The 9,208-nt window shown below is 49.9% G+C and overlaps 1 long non-coding RNA gene across 1 annotated transcript; it reads left to right on the top strand.

Annotated features, from left to right (window-relative positions):
- Nucleotides 1–271: 271 nt before the first annotated feature.
- Nucleotides 272–1,919, top strand: LOC125548153. The gene is made up of 2 exons (XR_007300909.1): nt 272–665; nt 746–1,919. It is a non-coding gene; the product is annotated as an uncharacterized LOC125548153 (long non-coding RNA).
- The last annotated feature ends 7,289 nt before the right edge of the window (nt 1,920–9,208 follow it).

Genomic DNA, 9,208 nt, shown 5'->3' with positions numbered 1-9,208 from the left:
TCGTAGCCTTCGCTCATCATTTTTCTGATTTTTTACACCACTCAGCTCATGCGTGGGCCAGCGATTTTTTACACCGCTCGAAGTTCACGCATGGGCCAGCCCAATCGTAGGACTGTCCTGTGCGAAGACATGACATTCTATTTTGCCGCAGAATGCAGCAGATAGGAGATCCCATGTAATTGTAGGACTGAGATCCCATGCCTTCTCAGAGGCGGGTCACGGTGTGCCTTGCGCCTCGTCCAAATCAATTCTATGGCTGGCAGCAGTTCACACCCAGTCAAAGTGATTCAACACAGGGAAAAATTACGCGGGCGGCCAGACACATCGCGCGGGCCGCGGAAAACTGCGTGGGCTGGGGCATCGGCCGCCGCCCCCCGCCGCCACCGCTCTCCGGCCGTCCCCGCCGACGCTCTCCGGCCGCCCCCGTTTCCGCTCTCCGGTCGTTGCCGCCGCACCCGCCGCCGCTCTCCTGCAGCCCCCCGCCGCCGCAGGAAACAGAGGGGATCGAGCTCCGGCCACGACCACTGTACAAAACGGCGTCGGCAGGTTCCTCCATCGCCACTCCGGGCTCCTCCACCCCGCCCCCTCCGACGGGCTCCAACGGCTCTCTCCGTCCATTCCCTCGCCCCCGCACTGGCCATCGAGCTCTAGGTCGACTCCAACAGGTAGCCGTTTGTGCTATTTAGCTGAATTTTTTTTCGTATTGTGTGAAATTGAATGATGTGTGTACTGTCCCATTTGACAGAATTGTTGCTGATTGGGCTGCGTGGTTGTGCAATTTGACAAGATTTGAGTGTTGTGCATTTGCAAGTGTTGTGCAATGGGTGAAATTGATAAGGGAATACCTCAAGTTGGTATGAGGTTCAGAAATGCAGATGAAGCTTGGGTGTTTTGCGTAGCATATGGGGGCCGTGCAGGGTTTGATGTGAGGAAGAGAAACAAACATGTAAGCAAGTTTGATGGTGAAGTGACTTCATGCGGATTTGTTTGTTCCAATGAGGGTCTTCGGAAAAAAAAAGATAACATTGGGCCATGTGCCAAAGCGTATTAGAGCTGAAACAAGAACAGATTGCAAAGCCCGGATGACTATAGCATTGGATCGAGTGGCAAAAAATTATGAAGTCACAGATATTGTGCTAGAACACAATCATTACCTTCAATTGCCACAAACTTGTCACTTGATGGCATCACAAAGGAAGATTTCCGAAGTACAAGCTTTTGAAATAGAAGCCGCTGATGATTCTGGAATCATGCCAAAAGCTGCACATGAGCTTGCTTGTCGTCAAGTTGGTGGACCACTTAACCTCGGCTACACTTGTGTTGACCAAAAGAATCATTTGCGAAGCAAGCGGCAGAGAGAGTTAGCTTTTGGACAGGCTGGTAGTATGTTGAAGTACTTCCATGAAAAAATCATTGAGAATCCATCTTTCTAATATGCTTTGCAGTTGGACTGTGAAGAGCATATAACCAACATATTTTGGGCTGGTGCAAAAATGGTTCTTGAATATGTACACTTTGGCGATGTTGTCACATTCGATACCACTTTTGGCACAAACAAAGAATATAGGCCATTTGGTGTTTTTCTTGGACTGAATCAGTTTAGAGAAACCACCATTTTTGGTGCTGCATTACTAGTTGATGAAACATGTCTCATTTACATGTCTTTTTGAGACTTTTCTAGCTGCACATAATGGGAGGCAACCTAGAACTATTTATACGGATCAAGATGCAGCAATGGGGAAAGCTATAGGAAAAGTCTTCACGGAATCATATCATGGATTGTGCACCTTTCATATAATGCAAAATGCTGTCAAGCATTTATCTCCATTGAAGGGTGAAGAAAAAGACGAAGAGAAAGAGAAATGTGACGCCCTCGATTCAATCGTACACTAATCATACATGCAGATGTGTACGATTAAGATCAAGGACTCACGGGAAGATATCACAACACGACTCTAGACACAAATTAAAATAATGCAAGCTTTATATTACAAGCCAGGGGCCTCGAGGGCTCGAATACACCAGAGTCAGCGGAAGCAACAATATCTTAGTACAGATATAAGTTAGACAAGTTTGCCTTAAGAAGGCTAGCACAAAAGCAACATCGATCGAAAAAGCAAGGCCTCCTGCCTGGGAGCCTCCTAACTACTCCAAGTCGTCAGCGGCCGTCACGTAGTAGTAGGCACCCTCGTGGTAGCAGTAGTCTTCAGTGGTGTCTTCTGGCTCCTGGACTCCGTCATCTGGTCGCAACAATCGGGTAAAGGGGGAAAGAGGTAGCAAAGCAACCGTGAGTACTCATCCAAAGTACTCGCAAGACTTACATCAGATCTAAACTAAGTATGCATCTGTATCAAAGGAAATGGGTTGTATCTGTGGACTAAACTGCAGAATGCCAGAATAGAGGAAGGGCTTAGTCCTATCGATGACTAGCATCTTCTGGAAACCACCATCTTGCAGCAACAAGAGGGAGTAGAATAGCATAAAGTAAAGTAGCAGTAGTGTTATCAACCTCGGCCAGAGATCCTTTCTCGACTCCCAGCGAGAAAGCAATCCCAGAGCCATACTATCCATTCATCATATCCATTTCTCATATCCATCCATTTCTCACCACAAGTATCCAGTTCTAGTTGTATCGGTCGGTATACAACTCCAAGTGTCTGTTACCGTAGGATAGGCTATCGATAGATGTTTCTTCCCTGCAGGGGTGCACCAACTTACCCACCACGCTCGATTAACTCCAGCCGGACGCACTTTCTTGGGTCATGCCCGGCCTCGGCCAAACAATACGCCGCAACCCGACCTAGGCTTAATAGAGAGGTCAGCACGCCAGACTAAACTTATGCCCCCAGGGGTCATGGGCCATCTCCCTGGGAACTCCTGCACGTTGCGTGGGCGGCCGGTGAGCAGACCTAGCTACCTCCTTCAAAAAGGTAGGTGCTTACCAGTCCAACCCGGCGCGCGCCACTCAGTCACTGACGTCTATTAAGCTTTGGCTGATGTATACGACGCAGAACTCCCATACAATGCCCACGTGATGGTTAGTGCTATCAGGCCAGAGGCCCCTCGGATCAAATATCCAAACCATAGTGGATTAGGAGCACACGGTAACAAGCAGAGACTCACGATCGATGTGACCCCATCGCCTCGTCTCGAGTACTTGCGGCAAGGGCTAAGAATGCCCGGCCACGCCTCGTAAGTATCTCGCGAGCACCTTCCAGGTCAACCTGACTCCACATCACTCGCAATTAAGCTCGCGCGGGTACCCCTCAGGGTCGACCCGTCTTTAGTAACATGGCTCAGTGCAAAGTCATAGTAACCATAGTAACTGTGTGTCTAACACCAAGGGGAAAACCCGAGGAATCACCCCCGGTGAATTCCACTCGATGTTGTCATCAAGGTGAACGTAAGAGGATCCACCCTCGAGGTTCACATTTGATGGGTTGCACGACAGAGCCGTAACGGAAGTGGTTAAGGAGGAAATCACCCTCGATGACCTCGACCGTATAGCTACACTACGGAGATCTCATCAGGAGTGATGTAAGAGGTTCCACCCTCGGCACTCGATGGTAGCTCTGCAGAGTCGTACAACTAGGGGGGTGATGTGAAATGTCGGGGCCTGGAAGTCGATCGTGTTGATTGAGTCATCAAACATAAAACGAGGCAACTGGGACAAGGTGGGGGTCACTGATGGATCACTAACCATCCTATACTAAGCAGTTTAGGATAAGCAGGTAAGGTGTGAAAGCAAGTAACAACAACAGGCTATGCATCAGAGTAGGATCATACAGAAAGCAGTAGCAGTTCTAATGCAAGCATGAGAGGGGAAAGAAATGGGCGATATCGGAATGCTCAAAGGGGGTTTGCTTGCTTGGTTGCTCTGGCAAGAAGGGTTCGTCGTCGACGTAGTCGATCCCAGGGGCGGCATCGGTCTCGGGGTCTACCGGAGAGAAGAGGGGGAAGAAACAGTAAATATAAAGCAAACATAGCATCACAAAGCATAACGTGGCAATATGTTGTGCCGGGAGTGACCTAACGTATGGCTACACGATGTAGGTGAAGGGGGGATTCAACCAGGAATGTATTCCCGGTTCCGGACCTGTGTCAGACAAATGACCGGAGGGGGAATGTCCCACGTTCAGCATGCTAGGGGCATGTGACAGATGAACGGGCAGCGTATTCGGATTCGTTGGATTTTTCTAAGAAACTTTCATATGGAAAACATTTTCATCCGAGCTATGGTTTGAAAGTTACGGATTTTCGAAGTTTAAACCAATTTCTGAATTATTTTAAAAGCAGAAAAGGTTTATTGCGTCAGCAGTGACGTCAGCACTGCGTCAGCTCTGCTGACCAGTCAAACTGACAGGTGGGACCCACCTGTCAGCCTCTCTGTCTAACAGAGGCTTAACTAAACTAACAGGATTAGTTAGGGGGCGTGGGCCCCAGCAGTCAGTGACTAGTTAGTACTAATTAACTAACTAATTTAACTAACGTTTTAATTAATCGTTTTATTTAAAAAAATGTTTTACTCGCGGGACCCACATGTCAGCGAGCCAGAGCTGCCATGTGGGCAGTTGACTTGGTCAACTGGGCCCGCGGGGCCCAGCGGTCAGCGGCCCAACGCGTGGGGCCCACAGCCACGCTGGCGCCACGTCGGACGCGTCGCCGGAGCTGCTCCGGCAACCCAAAGCACGACGGCGCGCGGCGGAGCAGCCCAGAAAGGCGCCGGAGGGCACCATTTGCCGCGCGGTTGGCTGCGTTCGGACAAGTCCTCGCCCGCGAGTCGAATGGTGGTGCTGGCTTCGCCGGAGTTGGCCGGGAACGGCGCCGGTGACGAGTGGACGCGGTGGTGCCCTTCTGGAGCGCGTCGGGAAAAGCCTACGGGTGATTAAAATGAGTGCTGTGACGCGCGTTCGAACGAGGGGAGCCGCACGCATCCAACGCCGGCGGTCCCGCATGCTGGGATGGCCTAGAGCCACGGCAGCGCTGACCGGAGTGGCGCCAGAGTTTGGGCGTCGATGGAGTCGAGCGTCCAGGGCACGCCAAGGGTGGCGGAGGGGTGCGTTGAGCAGATAGGAGCTCCAGGAGCTCGGTGGTGGCGTTAGCGTGGCGCGAGGGGCATCAGGTCGACGACAATGAGCTCAACGGCGGAGCTCGGCTCAGCCATGGCGGGTCCAGCCGCTCCGGGCGCGTACGGGAGCAAAAGAGAGGGGGAGGAGCGTAGCTCATAGTGAGCCTATAGATGTGCATCGGTGGGCTCGGGGAAGGCGCGAGGTGGCCGAATTCGACGCCGGCGTTTGTCGGAGCGGAGGAGGAAGAAGAGGTCGCCGCGCTCGTTGTGGGGGATCCTGGCTTGGTCCAGTGGTCGAGGGAGACGCCGCGGGGCACGACGGCGCTCGGAGACTCGTCGGAGAGGGACGGGGACAGCGGTGGTCGCGGTCAGCACGGCGTCGCGGCCATGGACGCGCTCGGAAGCGGTGGATCTGAAGGGAAGGGGAGACGTCGAAGGAGAGAGGGGAGCAAGTGGGCGAGTGGGGAGGGAGCCCGAGGCGTCGGGGCCTTATCCCCTCTCGCCGGCGACGTGGAGTACGGGGCGGTGCGCCCGGTCCGGCGGGGACGAGCGGGACGCGCCTGGTCAGACGCACAGGGGGGAGGGGAACAGGGGAGAGGTAGGTGGGCCGGCCTGGGTGAGGGGGAGCTGGGTCGGCCCAGGTGGGCTTGGCCCCAGTGGGGCATGGGCACTTCCTTCTCTCTCCTTTCCTTTCCCTTTTCCTTTTCCTTTTCTTTTTTTTTGCTTTACTGTTTTAGCTATTTTAGGCCACCTTCACATTTTGCAAAAATGTTGGTTCACCACCAATATTACCAGAAGAATACTTCCCACATGATGAACATTTTAGTTTTCATGTTTGAGCATTTTGAATTCCACACAAAGTTTGAATTTGAATTCAACTGAAAACTGGAAGAGAGAGGAGACAAAGATGATCAAGCACTTGTTTAGAAAAATAATTAACTGAACCCCAGGGGTTACTGTAGCATCATTACACCGGGTGTTACAACTCTCCTCCTCTAAAAGAAATTCTCGTCCCGAGAATTAAGAGGTAGAAGGGAACAGGTCGGGGTACTCAGCACGGAGGTTATCCTCGCGTTCCCAAGTGGCTTCATCTTTAGAATGATTTGACCATTGCACCTTGAGGAACTTGGTAACCTTCTGGCGTGTTCGACGTTCAGCTTCTTCAAGAATGCAGATCGGATGCTCTTTGTATGTGAGATCATCTTGCACTTCAATCAGTTCCGGATCCACTTCACGTTCCGGATCCTTGAAGCATCGACGAAGTTGCGACACGTGGAAGACATCATGGACGTGAGAGAACTGAGGTGGCAACTCCAGTTGATAAGCCACCAGTCCACGACGGGCAAGGATGCGGAAGGGACCAATGTAGCACGGAGCTAGATTGCCCTTGACTCCGAACCGATGAGTTCCTCTCAAAGGAGTGACACGCAGATAAGCTTGTTCACCAGGTTGATAAGTTGAACCCCAGTGTTTCTGGTCATAGTTGCTGTTCTGATGGGACTGGGCCGCCTTGAGATTCCCGGACAATGCGAACCTGCTCTTCAGCTTGTTGAATAATGTCTGGACCGATGAGCACCCGTTCCCCAGTTTCTGACCAATTCAGAGGGGTTCGGCACTTACGTCCATAAAGCACTTCGAAGGGTGCCATCTTCAAGCTGGCTTGATAACTGTTGTTATAAGAGAATTCCGCATGAGGGAGAGATTCTTCCCACTTCTTGCCAAAAGAAATAACACAAGCTCGAAGCATGTCTTCAAGAATTTGATTGACTCGCTCGACTTGGCCTTGGGATTGGGGGTGATAAGCAGTGCTCCAGGTAATATGAGTTCTCATTGCCTCTTGGAAACTATCCCAGAACTTAGAAGTGAAAATACTTCCGCGGTCTGAACTGATCTCCTTCGGAATGCCGTGGAGCGACAAAATTCTGGAGATATACAAGTTTGCTTATTGACTAGCAGTGATAGTCTCCTTGACTGGCAGAAAGTGAGCAACCTTTGAGAATTGGTCGATGACGACAAACATAGCATCATTACCTTTCCGAGACTTGGGAAGACCAGTGACGAAGTCCATCTAAATCTTATCCCACTTCCATTCAGGAATCGGAAGCGGTTGTAGAAGTCCAGCCGGTTTCTGATGTTCTGCTTTGACGCGACGACAAACGTCACATTCTTCAATATATCGAGCAATGTCTTGCTTCATGTTAGACCACCAGTACTTTTGACGGATGTCTAGATACATCTTGGTACTTCCCGGATGAATAGAGAGAGGGGTATCATGCGCTTCTTTCATCACCTTCTCTGTCATAAGCTCAAACCATGGTACGACAATGCGACCTCTGAAGTATAAGGTTCCATCTTCACCAAGTGAGAAATCTCTGGATTTCTCTAAGGCAAGATCCTTTTTCGTCAAATCCACGTGAGCATCTTTGGCTTGAGCAGACTTAATTGCTTTCAGCAGAGTTGGTTCCAGGACAAGGTTATTCAAAGAACCTTGTGGAACTAGTTGAAGGTTCAGCTTGCATAGCTCTTCATAAATGCGGGGTTGAGCTTTGAAGACCATGTGATTGTTGCAATAAGACTTACGGCTCAGGGCATCGGCCATTACATTAGCCTTGCCAGGTTTATAAGATATACCACAGTTGTAGTCAGCAATAGCTTCCATCCATCGCTGCTAACGGAGGTTCAGATCTGGCTGAGTAAACAAATACTTCAGACTCTGATGATCAGTGAAGATCTCGCAACGATTACCAAGAAGGTACTGTCTCCATAGTTTCAATGCATAGATAACCACAGCAAGCTCAAGGTCATGAACTGGGTAGTTCTCTTCATGAGGACGCACTTGACGAGAGGCATAAGCAATCACTCTGCGCTCTTGCATTAGGACACAGCCTAATCCTTGACGTGAAGCGTCGCAATAGATGACAAAGTCCTTGCGAGAATCAGGGGGAGCAAGCACTGGGGCAGATGTCAGCTTGTCTTTGAGTGCCTGGAAAATTTCCTGACATTTGTCTGTCCAATCGAACTTAACGCCTTTGTGAAGCAGATTGGTCAGTGGCTTGGCGATCTTGGAGAAGTTCTTGACAAAGCGGCGACAATAGCTGGCTAGGCCGAGAAAGCTTTTGACTTGCTTGACAGTCTTCAGAGGGGTCCAGTCAAGAATAGTCTGAACTCGCTCTGGGTTGACGGCAATACCATCCTTGGAGATGACATGACCAAGGTAGGTGACTTCGGGTAGCCAAAATTCGCACTTGGAATACTTGGCATAAAGTTGATGTTCTCGAAGCTTCTCTAGAACAAGTCGGAGATGTTTAGCATGTTCTTCTTTGTTCTTCGAATATACCAGGATATCATCCAGATAGACTACGATGAACTTGTCGATGTAATCCATGAATATGTAGCTCATCAGACAAGAGAATGTGGCTAGAGCATTGGTCAAACCAAAAGACATGATGGTGTACTCGTAAGAACCATAACGAGTGACGAATGCGGTCTTTGGAATATCCTCTTCACGAACACGGATCTGGTGGTAACCCAACCTCAAGTCGAGTTTAGAGAATATCGATGAACCAGCCAGTTGATCATACAAATCATTGATCCGGGGAAGCGGATATTTGTTCTGAATTGTAGCTTGGTTGATAGGACGATAGTCTTGTACCAAACGATTCGTTCCATCCTTCTTCTTCACAAATAGAGAAGGTGCTCCCCAAGCTGAGGAACTTGGACGAATGAAACCACTGCGAAGAGATTTGTCGATTTCCTCCTTAAGTTCAAGGAGTTCGTGAGGCGGCATCTTGTACGGTGCCTGGTTTCAAGTCGATGACGAACTCGACAGCCCGAGTAGGGGGTATTCCTGGAAGTTCTTCTGGAAAGACGTCTAGGAAGTCACAAACAACTGGGATCTTTTCAATTCCCTCAAGAGGTGCTGCGTTCAATGCATTCAAAGCATAAAGTCGTGCTTCAGCGTTTTGAACAATCTGAGCATGGTAGCTTACTATCTCCTCGAAAGGATGTAGGAGATGAACGACTTTGGTGGCACAAACGATGGAGGCAGTATGTGCTTTCAACCATTCCATTTCCAGAATGAGGTCAATATTGGAAGACTCCAGAATAATGGGAGAAACATGAAATTCCAACCCTTCAATT

Source organism: Triticum urartu, chromosome 3, assembly GCF_003073215.2.
Source record: "Triticum urartu cultivar G1812 chromosome 3, Tu2.1, whole genome shotgun sequence".
Lineage (NCBI taxonomy): Eukaryota > Viridiplantae > Streptophyta > Magnoliopsida > Poales > Poaceae > Triticum > Triticum urartu.
This window is presented reverse-complemented; position numbering and strand designations above follow the sequence as displayed.